Source organism: Anomalospiza imberbis, chromosome 3 (genome assembly GCF_031753505.1).
Source record: "Anomalospiza imberbis isolate Cuckoo-Finch-1a 21T00152 chromosome 3, ASM3175350v1, whole genome shotgun sequence".
NCBI lineage: Eukaryota > Metazoa > Chordata > Aves > Passeriformes > Viduidae > Anomalospiza > Anomalospiza imberbis.
Window position 1 is genome coordinate 47,661,284 of NC_089683.1, and position 15,720 is coordinate 47,677,003.

Here is a 15,720-nt window from a genome sequence, read left to right on the forward strand (position 1 = left end):
AGTTCACATGTATCACCTAATAGCTGTGGATTATCCAGTCATATAAAGTGTGATCACTGGGCTCGAATGCTATATAGTAAAACACACACACACATATGGGTACACATATGCATACATGTATACATGGTTTGGTGGGGTTTTTTTCACTTGCATATCTGGCTGTTTCCCATGTTACAGGTACTGGAGAAATGTTCCTTGCCCCTAGTGCAAAAGATAAATGTACTGTAGTTGTGCTTGCTTACTTCCTGCAAAAAGCCCTTACAAATTTTGCAACCAGTTTTGGAGATGTGCTACACTCTGTAAGGTTAAACCTTTTATTAAAGAGAATTTCTCTGTGAGAATAAATCATTGCTTGATCTTGCTGTTAAACCACTTTTTCACTTGCTCTTTCACAGTGGTTTACGGTTTGATCCAAACTATCTGTCCAAGCTTCTTTTACAGAGAATGAAGGCCTTGCAGAGGGCAAGTGGTTCTCCCTATTTGAGACAATAATCATAGACTTGGGATGAAGCAGCTTACAGTGGTATTGATCTGTCCCGATTAACTCTACAGGAAGTTTGCAGGACTGCTAACTGCTAGGGTATTTATATAATACCCTCAGAAATACTGAACATTAGCTACTCATTATCTTTACAAGGGTTGGGGTTAGACTGCCTATAATATTTTGTTGTTTTTGTCTTACTGAAATGAAAGACCATTAAAAATCTATACACCTTTGTGGAACAGTACCTGGGATTTTGGGCTGTACTTGACACTCTTGAGAAATCAAAGGAGGAGAGATCTTTGATGTCAATTGCAGCTTTTACTGCTTAGGAGACACATTAGAGAGACTTACACTTCTTAAATTTCCTATATGGCTAGAACTCATCACCTGTGAAATCATGCCTCCTAAGAGGAATTTCCTTGTTAATGGATGTCATCTCCAAACTGATTATGGCTTCGGGTCTGTCCAATTGCAGATCCTTTGCTGGGGTTATTACAAGTCAGAATAAACTGTGGTCTGACCTTGCAGTGTACTTCCTCTGACAGAAAGAAGGAAGGAATGTGACCTCCCAGGATGAGAAATGAAACTAAGACAACAAGTAGTCACTTTTGAACAAGCAAATTCCTGACAGGAGAAACCAAATATTGCATCAAATAACTATAGCTAAATTGAATGTGTAGATTAATGTATTAATTTATTTTTTTTTCAACATTCTCATATTTTTTTAGAACAGACTTCAGATCTTTCCACTTAATATCAAAATATCAACCTAACATTTAGGAATAGAATTCTGAAACTGTGGCAATATCCAATTTCCAGGCAATATAGTAATTCCTGCTCCTTTAATGATTGTTTATCTCAAGATAATTCCTTTATGAACATGCTTGAAATCACAATAAGGTCATAGCCTTTCTGTTTATTCTGATACATAGATTTAGTCTATTTATCCATTTTGAACTAAACTTCTAACACTCAAATTATTACATTTTCATTTCCAAACCCTCTCTAGACTATCAACTCTCTCCTAAAATTATTTTATGCACGTCAGAAGTGGAGATAGCAATCTATGAATGGCATGTAGTGTATGGAGAAATGGTTGTCAGAAGTTTAACTCTGTTCTGTGTTATTCTAGATGGAGCCTGGCAACTTTTCCATGAATACTCATCCACATTGTATCATAAATTTAATCCTGACCATACTAACAACTCTGTCTTTCTAAAATTTGCCCAAAATAAGAGTGCACATTCAGATGGAAACTTTGATTTATGATTGCAGTTTGTAAAACTTATTTGTTTATAATTGTATGCTTGGTTGAAGTGCAAATCAATATAGTTTCCATTGCCTTAAGAGTTTCCATTGCAAAGGAGTTTCTAATGGTCTGAAGAGGCTTGTGTTGGAGACATCTTGTATTTAAATACAGTGTTGAAAAAGAGATGTCAGAGAACACTGACTTTTCACATCTTGAAAAATTATTAATGATAAAGGGAAAGAAAAAAAGGAAGGATTAGGAGGCTTGAGATGATAAGTTAAATATTTGATATATGAAATATGTGGTGGCAGCAAGATGTCCACTGTAAATGTCACTGTAAGAAAGATTTCTTTGATTTGAAAGTGAGAGAGTAACAAGGGAAAAGGGAGTTTTGGTTTTAAGAGCTTTAAAGAAATACTTGAAACAATGGCAATAAATGAAACCTGAATAAAATTGTGGCACATTTAAACGATCTTGTCAAATAGATGAGCTCAGAGACTATGTCTATTTTGATAGAAGTGATAGAATGATGAAAAACTCAACTACATCAAAGTCCAGAAAGGGACTTGATTCCACCTTCACATCACTGACCTGCATGAAGGTAGCTTACATAAGTATAAACCAAGTGCAGGGTGAGTGGACTGCCACATTGTCAGTAAAGGGCAATTGGTTCATCTGTTACAGCATTGTTTGAGAAATTAGTCCATAAATATTTATAGTATTGATGGTGATCTGACTCTAATCTCTCTGTGCAAATATCTGGCGATAAAAGCAAGTTCATGTTTATCAGTCAGAGCTGGTGTTTTTCCATGGCACTACTGCTCACTTTAGGGTTAGATTCATCTCACTGTACAAAGAATGCTGCTATACATTTTAAAACAGAGATGTTTCAACCCAACTTTCATGTTCCTGGTTTGTATATCAGATTTCTACTACATGCTGTACGTGCTGTAATAGTAAAGAAATGCCTCACAATGACATATTGCTGCAATTTAATGCTCTAAGTTAAAGGTAATGACAATGTGTTTATGAAGCAGTATGATTTCATTGCCCTTAATCCCTCTTTTCCCTGTACCATACCAGACAACTTTATTTCAGAGTCAGTTCAAATAGCTGCATGAACGCTACCAATTCCTTTCTGTGAGCCATTGTTGAGTAATAAATAGTGAAGATGATTGGGAAGCATAAATGCCAGGAGAAGGCTGGACTGGTGCCCTGGGCTGGTGCCCTGGGCTGATGAAGTTAGGCTGTTGCATATGTGCTGCTGGTATGCCCAGGAAAGGGCTGGGATGCCAAAAGGGAACACTTGTCGATGTGAACCAGAGCAACATTCTAAAAAATCTTGGAAGCATTTAAGGCCCAGTAATTGGGCGTATTCTAACTTGGTTTCCTTCCAAGTGGGTTCTTCTCCAAATCTTCCTAGCTTGGAAATATTAATGAATTGTCCTTATTGCTGAGCAACGCATTTTCCACAGAGAGTTGTTCCAGTTGTTTTAGCACATTTGCTTCACATTCATCCACATAGGGTCGTTTTGGGGGGTTTTTTGCCCACTTTTTGAGACGAGTCTAGCAAACAAGCATAGTGTCTGCAAAAAAAGAGGAGTGCTAACCTCATACATTTTATGAAAGCACTATTTAGATTGTAGACTTAATTAAACTTAGACAGCACAATTGATTTTTTTCATCTGTTTGTATAATAAAACTGTATTGTGGCTGTTTGTAGCTATGTAAACTTTAAAATTAACAGCAGGATAAACACATGATAATGCCTCTTCTCTGATCCTCGACCTTTGAGAATGAAACTTGTATAAATAGATTCAGTTTTGTTCTGTTTTCAGGATTCCTGTGTCAGATGTTATGCCCATGAAATATCTGACATATATCAGAAATATTTCGTATAGCTAAGGCTAATAAACCATCACAGCTTCTAGATGGTGGGAAGTGAAGAAGATTAGCATGAAAGAAATACAGACCAATCAGGAATCTCTGAGGAAACACCAGGGCACTTTGAACAGATCAATAGAAGAATTTAACTTTTCAGGAAAGTGTATCTTATCAAATTATTGTTGACAAATTAGTCATTATCTCTATTCAGTATCTACTGAGTGCTACTTTTCTCCTTTGACCTACCCCCTTAGTCTTTGCCACTCCATCCGGACAGATTGCCCATCGGGGGACACAGAAGTTATTTCATACCATCCCTAGCACATTTGTGATTATTATAGTAACAGTGAATCCACCAGACAACTAGTTTATCAAATCAGACAAATATTTTATCAAATCATACACCAAATAAATGCCTGAATTTTGTTGCGCAGGTTTTCAAAATTAACTAATTATTGTCTAATTTTAGGATTTAATTCAGGACCCACTTTTAAAGGAGCCCAAATTACAAAAAAATATAGTCTTGTAAAAGTCTGGTATTTTATAGTGAACAATGTTTACAGCATCACTAAAAATGGAACAACATTTAGCTGTCTAATTACATACAGTAGTTTTGTTGTGATAACATTTAGGAACCTAAACCACATGAAAAAAAAAAAAACTCTGCAATGCTTAGCTAGTTATACTAGCTAAAGTTAATTATACTGGATAAAAGTAAAGTACCTGACTTTATCACCGTGCCTTAAAGCCTGTAGGTTTTATGGAAAGCTGGAGAAAATTCGTACATGTGAAAGCCTATATGCTAAGGGTGCCAGTAGGAAACCTTAGGCAAGACTGCATCTGAATTACTTCCTCCTGACAGGTATTAAGCAGACAAATAATTGGGTGAGTTATCCTTTGGGAAGGCCCATGGCACTGAAAATTGTCTTGTGGTACCAGACTGAGTAGTGCTAGGCAATAGCCTAGTTATTGGTTCATTTGTAGTAAAAAATGAAGTATCTTTTTCCACTTTCTTTCTCACCCCAAAGCATTTGAAACATAGCTTTTTTCCACCAAAGAAGTTGGCATGGTGACTTGGAGTATTTTGGGAGGGATAATCAGCATTGTAACAGATGCAGGGACATTTGCTAAGACAGTGCCAGCATTCTTGGACTTAAACTTGTGCAATGGGAAAATAAGAGCAAGCTGTATGTTATAGAGGGAGCAAAAACGGCAGATTGTAATTTGGGGCTTTTTGGTTGGTTTTTTTGTTTGTTTGTTTGTTTGTTTGTTTTTTCCCATTTGGGTTTTTTTTTTTTTTTTAACTTCAGAATAGGAAAAGGGTTAAAAATAACAGATTAATCATTTTCTTAGCAAAAAAGAAAAAAGTGATGTGTGTAAGCATCATGTGGTAGGAAACTTTTAGGCAAAAAAAGGTGGCAAGTTTTTGCCCATCTGGGAAGGAGAAGGAAAAGAAGTACTGTCATATCAGCAATTGCCAGTGGTATTTTTAAAATGCCATTATGGCAACATTTTTCTTCTGCAAACTCTTCTGTTGAAAGACTGGTTAATTTTTTTTTTTAAGACAAATAAAAAAAAAAGATGTTGCCAACTAGTCTGAAGGAGAAAGTGGAAGCAGAAAAGCCTGACTGACATGCAGCCATCAAAAGGTCAGAAGTTCAGACCTTGCTCTTGTTTTTATTATTTCTAATCCATCCTTACACAGAATGAATGGCAGATTTCAAAGGGGAAATGAGTGAACTGAAGATTGATATTTCCCAACATATATTCCAAGATGGAGAGCAAATAATTCCATCAGATAAATATAATTTCACAATAACAATGTTGTTATTACTTTAAGAGCTCCAGTCTCTGTTAATAGGAGCTTTTCTCTCCTGTTTTCCTTTTCCTTTGAACTGTTAATTAATCATTTTGAGCTCTCCTGCATTTAATGTCCATCTTTGAAGCATGTGGCCTAACAAAAGTCTCTTTCAATTAGGTGAGAGAGGAAGGCAGGCTTGAAATAAAAACATGAAGTCAGCTACAAGCAGCACTGTAATTAGCAATGGAGCTGGACTGCTCACTACAGCCCCTTGCCTCTCCACATTGAAGCTGTGCCTGATACAAGATATAAAGATTAAAAGTAGGTCATACAAGTAACTCATGAATAGTTAATAGCTATTTAGCTACTGCCTTGAGAAGCTGTTGGGAAAAGGGTTGGGGGGAACTAACAAAAACATTAATCAAAAGCAACAAATAATCAATTGTCTTAAATGGTTCCAAATGGGTCACTGGACAGGAGTCCACTTAAAAGGGTAATTTTTGAAGGAGTACATTTCTGAAAAATGCAAGATGAAACTTCCTTAACTGAATAGTTGCTAAGAAAAATACCTTTTATATGTGCAAAACCCAGGAAAAAAAGAGCAGGAGTACATTTGATTTCTGGAAAAGGCAGTTTACATTGAACCCATTAATGTTCCAGATTTCTTATTTAGTGGTCTGTTCAATTAATGAGTAACACAGAGAATGAAATGAGAAATATGACTGCCCTACTGTTCTGCAAGAGAGAAAGTTAAAAGATAATCTGTCATGAGCCATAAACATTCATTACAATTTCCTTCACTATTGAATTTTAAATTTGTGATTAATAATACTAATACTACTGCACATATGTCCAATACATGCAGTAGGTGACTGCATGAAGGATGGACTAGAAACTAAATACTCCAATCTACTCCTGCCTCTGCCACAGATTTCTCAGTCCTCTAACAAGACATACACTAGATGTGAAGGAATTTTACTGCCAAATATGAAGAGGAGAAACCTGTAATATGTACAATCATGCACAAGCAAGATGTGTTAAAATTTTTGAAAGAGTTGACTACCTAGCTCTTACTGAAATTACAAATTGAAAAGTGTCTGTAAAACAAAACCAGACATTTGCTACAGTGAGACTCAAATAACTAATGAATTGTGCAGCTAAGTATCTTCGAAGTTTTTGCCTGATATCCAGAAATTATTGAGTAGTAGGGCATGGGGTAATTTAAAGCCAAGTTTACTCTGCAGTAATTTCCTTGATTACCTATGTCCTGAGCTTCTCCATCTGTAAAGTCAGCATTGCAAAACTTAACTCCCTCCCTTACATGTTTTCCTGAGGATTACTTAACTCTGAAGATATTAAATGCTGAATCAATCCAAGTGGAAACTCTCCCCCTAACATTTGTTAAGAGCTGCAAAAGCATTTGTACTTCCACCCCTCCCAAGCATAACTCATACATATCTGTCCTGGAAAGCAATACTAAGGGGAAAGATTCTTCATGAAACTATAGGGACACAACATGCTTAATCTATAACCCCCACTCAGCTCCAGAGAATGAAACAGAAAATCTGTAGCTGATTAGAAGTTTTTTGGTTTTTTCACACACATTCTGGCCAGAGCCAGTATCTTATCCAGCTTTTCCTCTAAGCAGTCTTCCATCTTAAACAAAGGAAAGAAGACTCTGATGAGAATCAGATTCTGTTGCAACAAATTCTTCTATTTTATTCCAATGAATATCACATTGATTTTATTGTCTTATGTCTTTGCCCTTAGAGAAAGAGAAATTTCCCCCAGGTATTCTTGTTATCATCCTCTCTTATGAAGTCTTTGTCAATAATTGCACCATATTTTTCCTAATGTAACATGGCACTATTAACTTTTTAGGATGAAATGAAGAGAATGCCCGAAGAGATACTGTATGTTTCTAAAAGATATTAAAATTGCTGCTGAATTACAGATATAACTATTTAGTTAATTATCTTGGTTAAAAGAATAGCTCTGAAATTCTATCTTTTAGACAAGACAAAAACCAGCTGTTGTTATATGAAATCAAGGAAATTGCACATTTCTAAAACCACTGTGAGATAAGTGCCACTTAGAACAGGCGTAAAAGACTATTGTTTCTGGGTTTTGTGAGGGAGCTTGGGTTGGGCTTAGGGTTTTTGTTTTTTATTTTGTATGGGTTTTGGTTCTTTTTTTTTTTTTGAGATTAAAGAGGGATATTTCAAGTTTGGAGAAGAGACAGATGAGGGAGGATATGACACATGTTTCAAAGCTGTGAAGGTAGTTGGTAAGTCTCACAAAGTAAGACCTGGAAGGTTCTTTCACAACACAAGGGAGCTGAGAGAAGTAAGAGCAGTCCCTCTTCCAGCTGTGGGCAGGGAACTTCTGGGAGTGAGATCTGCCACAGGTGGGTGAGGGAGACAGGCAGGACAAATACATTCAAACAGGGGCCTTCAAGCACAGACATTAAAGAGATGAGGCAGGGGAATATGTTCCTTAACACAGCAGACACAGATGCTGAGGGAGTGTCAGGCAGCAGATTGCAGGGAGCAACCAGGCTCCTGCTGAATGCTCAAGAACTTTGCTGGAGACAGCAGTGTGCTAAAGACCTGCAGATCAGCTCTGGTGGAGATTTCTTAAGCTCTTCTGTTCTTAAAAACATTTCACTTCATCCTTTAATAAACAGGATTCTGTGAAAAAGGTGAAAACACATAGTTATATTTAGATATGGTGAGATGTAACAAACAAGATCAAGGGAAGCAGAGTATTAGAAAACATCACACGCATTTCTGATTTAGCTTCACTCTATGATAGATGTCTGGCTTTTGACCACAAAATTACAGCACAACCCTCTGGCATGGTAAGAATTTTTGCTCCTTGTCCGATATTACCCGCTAATATGCAGAAGGTGTTAGGTACAGCATACTCTTAATTTTATAGAGAGAGAAGGACAGAGGCCAGACCACAGAAGCAGCTGCTGCAGAAGTAGCCTAAACCCAGTGTGTGGTGTGGTATTTGTAACATAGCAGCCACCCAGGTCCCTTTCCTTCCAGTCAGCCTCACACACAGAGCTTCCCTCAATGATTCTGGAAGCACTCAAACCTCAAATATGCTTTATTGTTCCCAGTCACATAAATTTGATGACCAGCCAGTAGATACATATTCAGCAAGCAAATTTGTCCAAATTCTGGTGTTGTTTGTGCTGGCATTTTGTATCACTAGTCCTTTGATTATCTACTGCCAAAGGAGCACGGCATAGGTGGTATGGCAAATTCACAATCCCTATGAATGTAAATGAATCTTCCCTTCCCTTCCCTTCCCTTCCCTTCCCTTCCCTTCCCTTCCCTTCCCTTCCCTTCCCTTCCCTTCCCTTCCCTTCCCTTCCCTTCCCTTCCCTTCCCTTCCCTTCCCTTCCCTTCCCTATTCCCACATTTAAAACAGAAAATTTAGCCTGCAAGGATTCAGTCTCTCGCCTCCATACATGCCAGAGTACATTCACGTGTTGAGTTGGAACTCTGCAAGAATGCCAAGTTCAACCTTGTCAATGCTAACAGACAAAAATCTTACACTTGCCAAAATTCAGAGTGAATTTCCAGAGTGAAATTTCAGCATTTTCATCAACAAGCACCCATCTAGCCATAAAAATGATGAAATTCACAATAAAGATTTTGGTTTTAAATTGATTTGTCCCAGGCTGGAGAGTTTCCAGAAAACTAAAGGATTTTGGAAGGGAAGAGCATTGGATGTTAATAAAGCATGAACAGACAGGAAAAGAGGACTTCAGCAAAATAGATTACCTCCCTGACCATATTAATATACTTGATGTTTAAAATATTTTACTGCCTAGTTTCAGAGCTGATAACCTTTATGCAATTGACTTGATAAGATATCTATTCTCCAGGTAGATGAATAGAGGGAACAGGGATTCACCTTGTTCTTCCATGGTTTGGAATAGCGTAGCAAAAGCTGCTCTGCCTCCCCAGAACTTTTTATGAATCATGTTCTGCCATCTATCCTGACATTTCATTCTTATTGTGACTGGATGGAAGGAGGGGATTAAGAAATCTACCACCACCAAGGGACTGTCTTGAACTTTTTCATATACTATGGGAAACTTCCCACTCTTTCCTTTGTGCAGAAAAGAGCAATAAAAAATAACCTGAGCAGAAGTGCTGGAACATGTGATATCCTACACAAGAGTGAAATGTATAATAACCAACTTGCTATTTTCTTCAGAAAAAAAAATCTGGCTAACATCAGCACGGAAGAAATTTACAATAAAAATGAATAGCAGAATTTCAAATAGTGCTTCAGTGCTTAGGAGTGTGGTCATTTTTATGTTAGAGGTGTCTGTGCATCCCAAAGGCTGAAGATGTTCCCAGTGACCTAGCTATGATGGATCTCCTGTTGGCCAGGTACAATGGAAAGACCAGTCAATCAGAAGCTCTGCGGTGTGTTGCTACTGTCATTTCAGACTTCCAAAATTTGTTAAAGGATGCCTTACTTTAATAATTTTTCTATACAGTGGTCATAGATCATGCCCCTTGGTGACAATGAGTTACCATCCCACTTTTCTGCCATGGTAGATCATGCTGTTTCAAGAATCATATGAACCTGAGTTCCCACCTCAATAAAGAGTTCTCCTAGAAGACTGTTGTATTGCAGGATTCAAAAACTACTGATTAATATGATACGTCCATTAAGGAAACTATCCTGCACTCAGCTTGAGCTGTTGTTATGTTGTTGCATGATGATTAAATTATTTCAAGTATTGAGATGTTTGAGACTCTGCTATGGGAAACCAAGGGTTAAACCAGTAACTTGTCTGACTGTGTGAGTGTAGTGAGGTTAGAGCCCACGTAGGCTCCCTGGAGCTGCCTGCTGCAAAGGGCCTTTGGTCCTATCTCAGGTGGTGCACATGTGACTGCCAGGGTTGCTCCTAGATGGTCAGACAGGAAAGTTTCTTTGACACCTCTGCAAAACAAGAAAAAGTGGTTTCTTGCTTAATTTGAATTTTTTAATAGTGGGCTGGAGAGGATGTCAGTTCAAAGAAGACGGGTAGCAAGAATGTTGTAATTTACTAGATAACTGAGGGACCAAACACATATTGACATATAAAGTTAAAGTGAACTATGTCAAAATTAACTTCAACTTCTAAACAAACTCAACATATGAGAAAACTATTCTACCATCTTGTCTTCATAATTTTTGTGGAAGATATACACTCAATATTTCATACAGCAAAATACTTTCTGAAAATCATCAACTGCTCTCAATTTCTACATAGTGAGATAGAACTTTTTGTCCTTTGCAAACTTCAGCACCTCACAGGGTCAGAACCTTTATTCCAAAAATACAAATTATCCAGAAGTTCAGCTTTCTGCTATGGAGACAGAATTATCACAGTTTTAGAATTATAGGCAATATTTCATTAAGAAAGAAATGCTGGGATTTGTTGCGACTGTTTGATTTTTTTAACTTTCTTTTAAAAATTCCAAAGTTCTGTCTTGAGGCATGTGAAATCCCATGAGTGGAAGCTGTGCATGATGAGAAGTAGAAAGTTCCTTAAAAAACTATCTGATAAGCTTTAAAGTAAAATTGAGTTGTGTTCACTTAGAGGTTATCTGCAGAGATTCCACTACTGAACAGCAAGTTCTCAGGAATTTTTAAATATAAAAACCAGGCATTTGTGATGATTTTAAGAATGTGTGCTGTCATGAAAGAGAATCATTCCATCTTCATGGAGTCATAGACTTTAAAGGCGAGAATTTACTTCCTGAAAGATACAAGCCAGAAAAATTCACTCAATACATTTTGTACATGGTATTTCCTTTCTTTAAATGAATTTCCAGTAGTATTAAGTTGCTAGGGTGATTAAAATATTTTCCATAGACAGTTTTAGGGAATGTCATTCTTTGAATGAATACACACACAATTGGTCAAACCCCTCTGTGGTGGACCTACACTGAATTAGAATTACAAATGCCACACAAGCTGCCTCAATAGTATGTGCTGGGGAAAAGGACAGCAGAGCAGTACGATTTGTTAGTGCCTACATCCAGTAAACACAGGGCTTGCTGTGAAGAAGCATCAGCTCATACCAGCAGGAATCTGTCTTTTTCGTTAACCTTATCTTCCCCATCAATGAGGAATTACCAGATTTACATCAAGGGCTTGGAAAGAAAACAAGGCACTACATGCAAAAATACCAACACCATGTATTTGTGAGTCAGTGGTCAGCATATGAAACAGTGGACAGGTGAGGAAGATAGCATGTCATCCAACAGGCTGAACGAGTGAAAGGGAAGTGGGGCTGTTTGTCTTAAAATGTTATCTTTTCTGTCTTAGAAGATTCTCTGGCTCTTATTCTCCAAATCAGATTTTTTTTCTCCTCAGACTGTTCCCTGTCAGTTTTCTAGTATTTTTGTTCTCCAAGGCAATTTACATTTTTCAGATTGTAATATCTCCAGTACAGTGTCACTTGGAATACACCCTCCCTTTGCTCCCTTACTGCTCTGCTTTAATTACCAGTCTCTTTGTAAAATGGTAAGATCCTTTCCTCAACTGTCAACAGACTGAATTGGTACAGTCTAATACTCAGAATTTCCCAGCTTTTCAGCATGTACAGCCTGCGATACAGCTGAGTAGTTGCTGGCAGAAGGATTTAAATCTGCATTTTTTTTTTCAAGACCTGATGTAAATCTCATCTAAACAGGATCCAGGAAAAAGTCATTGCACAATCACAAAAAGGCTGCACACTATACATTTTATCAGTGCACTATCTGTGGGCCTGATGTTGTACCCTCAAAATCCAATGTTTTAGTTCCATGTTAGTGCAAACAGAGCTGCCTTCTTTGCATGAGCTGGATTTCTTCTGCCTTGCCAGAGCCTGGCACAGCATGATGCTGAGTGCCCTGAGTGCAGGCAGAGCCAAGAGATGAGCAGGCAGACAGGGAAGCTGCTCCATCCCTTGTCAGTGCCTCAGAGCACAGAAGTCATCTCCCCCAGACATCTGTGCTCCCTCCTGTAAAAGGCTTATCAACTCTCCACTGTCCCAAGAAAAAGAGGAAGAAATGAGAAAAAAAAAAGGCCCTAATTAGTTAGACATTTTGCTAACTACCACATGAGCTGGGATCAAAGGTTTATGACTTCTTTGCAGAGAAAAGGGAGTCAAAGTGTGCTGTGAGAAGCGGTTGTGAGCATCTCAAGGGGAAGGCACAAGAAAGATCATCATGTGTCTTAATTTCCATGTTGTCTCAGAGAAAGATCAAATGTTATTTATTTTGAGTCAACAAACCTACAAGGAGGTGAATAAATGTTTGTTACTTTCTCTCTCCTAATTCTCATTTCCTGTCCAAGAATGGAGGCGGATCAGCTGAGCCATAGCACACCCAGGACAGACACTACAACATTCATCTTGGTGTGGATGAGATGCTTATGTTAAGGCAAAAAAATGTTGTTTATTTAATTCAAACACAGCCATATGACCTTCAGATGGCAACATCATGATCAGCTTTGACACAGGAACAGAAATGATCAAACAGAGTAAAAAGTCCAGCAAAGTTCTTGTAATGGAGATCATTCCTTCAGTAGTCTACAGTTTGAGGCTGCAAAGTAGTTCAGTATCAAAATGTTCCTGACAGCTGTAGGTGGGATGCCTTCCAACCAGTATCTGATTAAATGGCATGACACATTTTAAGAGAAGGAAAATTCACTGTAACAGAGAAGTATAAAATCTTTGTTATTTGTAAAAAAAAAAAAAAAAAAAAGTAGTTAATTAAATGTCTGTATTAGTTAATTAAATGTCTGTATTCATTTCTATCTGACCCCACAAGAGTGCTAAGAGGTCTCCTTATAAATCAGAATATTTTCTAAAATCAGAAAGAATATTAGCCATCTAAGGGAACTGGGAACTAGTAATGATTATAATTATCTTGTAGTGCAGTGCTTTCATGCTTTGCCAGTACACATTAGCAGGATACTCTGAAATGCAACTCATCATTCTGCAATGAAACAGGAAAATGAAGCAGCAAATGGCCTAAGCATGCTTAAGGCAACACCCATCTAGTCATGCATATATATATATATATATATATATATATATATATGTGTGTGTGTGTGTGTGTGTTGTGTGTGTGTGTGTGTGTGTGTATGTTATATAATTGTACAATCACTGTATAGAGAAAATATACATGCAAGTATAAAAAGATTCAAGTGGGAAAAAAAATATGGGTGAAAGCTCAGCATCCATTATGTGCCTCATTTGTTTTACTTACATGAAATGGGTGAACAGAAATAAGGTTACTTCGTATTGTAATAGTTTTTGTAAATAAATTTCCTAGGAATAGGAAGATATATGGAGGATTTCAGAATTCTTACCTTTGCTTTTTACTGGATTCCCACTCATGCCTGTGTGTCATGACTGCATGTAAGATTTTCTGCTTTGAAAGTCAGGTAACACTGTAGACTTAGAAGTTGCTATAATTTCTTCCTGAAGGGAACTGGCCCTTCCTGACAGCTCTTGATCATCTTCATTTAAGCTCTCAGTTGCCAATGTTTTGAAATTGAAACCCCAGCCTCAAATCATGTCAACTGCACCCTCCCCACCCTTAGTACTTAACATTCCAGACTCAGGTTTTTAATTTTTCTTTTTTTTTCCCTCAGCTTGAATACAAAGAAAATAATGATTTTTTTTTTTTTCTGTTATGTCTACACTTTTCTCTTTCTCAGGGTACATTCAGAGGTGAAGGACATCTGGAGGAGGTGAGCAGAACTCACTTCTGATTTCAGGCTCTCTGCAAACACAGCCAGGACATTGCAGTTTTGGCAACAGACAGTTTGTAGCTGAAAGCATAAACAAAGCTTTCTTTATTAAGTGAAAATAAGGGAAAGCAACTGTGAGACCTAATATATCCTTGTGCTTTTTATACATATCCTCAGAAACGTCACCTTAAATACTGTTATTAACATAACTGTTATATATTTATGTATGTATGTGTGTGTGAAAATATATATATACGTGCATACATTTAGCCTAGCAGCTGATTGTCAGAAAGGAGTCTGACTGCAGTCAGCTGAAGTCCCAAGTGACAAGGATGACAGAATTAAGTGAAACCTAAAAGTTATTGGGGCAGAAAGTGCTGCCCACAGTACTTTGAGGGAGCAGTCTCTCCTGAAAGACAGGCTGCCCTCTGTGTGCACCAAGAACTCCTGACAGCTCCTACCTTAAAGTCTGCAGCAAAGGGAGTGACAAGAGGCTTTGCTCGAGGTAACACTTTCACTCACCATCAATGTTGTATCCTCATTCAAAACACCTGACTTCCAGGCAGGCTGGATGCTTAAAGTTTTCTTGCCACTCTTGATATTAATTTTTATTAACTGCCAAAAAGCAAAGGTGTCCATTCCTTACATGAATTCAGGTGCAGCACAGTCTCAGAAGTGTGAAAAGACCATGCAGGTGGCAGCCCTGGTCACAGATTTTGCCTCATGTTTCTTATTGTTCATTAGACACAATGACAGTAATGTCTGCACATCCCTGTTGGGTACAGCCTGATGGCTGCCAGGTGTCAAAGAAAATAGCATGTTTACTTTTCTATTTGCTCTGCTAAAGCAATTCTACTGTAGCTATCAGCTGTCTCATACTAAGTGGAAAAATTTCAGCACTGATGAGTTAAATACCAGGAAGCTATTCATGCCTGAGTGTTTTAAGTAGTCCACTGCTGTCTTTGTAGACCATCAAATAATTTTGTATAGTATAATACAGAGGAAATGTAGTTGTGGTCAGGCTAATTCCATTTCCATTAAAACTGCAAGTGTGTTACACATTTCTTCGGATTAGAGAGCTTCTTTTTTTATGGGACAAGCAGTGCTCTCAGCTGAGGTGCAGCAACAATACTACACTCATCCTAAATTATGGACCTGGAGTCCTTGAATACTTATTAGGTTTGACACTGGCTGCACAATCCCTAGCTAGACCCTCTATTCCTGTCAGAAACTTATTCCTTTCCTCTGCAATAGACAAGTGAGGGTAGAGGCTTCAAATAATTAACTGAAAACAGAACTGTAACTAATCTGTTTGTCTAATTTTTACCAGATGTTCTAAGGTAATCTTGCAGAAGGAATGAAATGAAATGAAATCAGCACAAGCACCACTGCTTCAGTGAACTTTGGGGACTGCTGAACATAAAGGTATGTGTTCAGAGACTGGAAAAAAAGAGTAGTAAATTACAAACCTTTTTCCCTGTTATGATCAGGGCAGTGAAGTGGCACTACCTAGTTTTTCCCAAACTGTTCATCTTTCAT

At 37.7% G+C, this 15,720-nt stretch overlaps 1 long non-coding RNA gene across 1 annotated transcript in view; it reads left to right on the forward strand.

Moving 5' to 3' along the window:
- The first annotated feature begins 15,266 nt into the window (after positions 1–15,266).
- Positions 15,267–15,720, forward strand: part of LOC137469898 (uncharacterized) — a 35,268-nt gene continuing 34,814 nt past the window's right edge. The window contains exons 1-2 of the long non-coding RNA XR_010996769.1: positions 15,267–15,360; positions 15,512–15,606. This is a non-coding gene — a long non-coding RNA (uncharacterized lncRNA). The remainder of the gene's footprint in view (positions 15,361–15,511; positions 15,607–15,720) is intronic.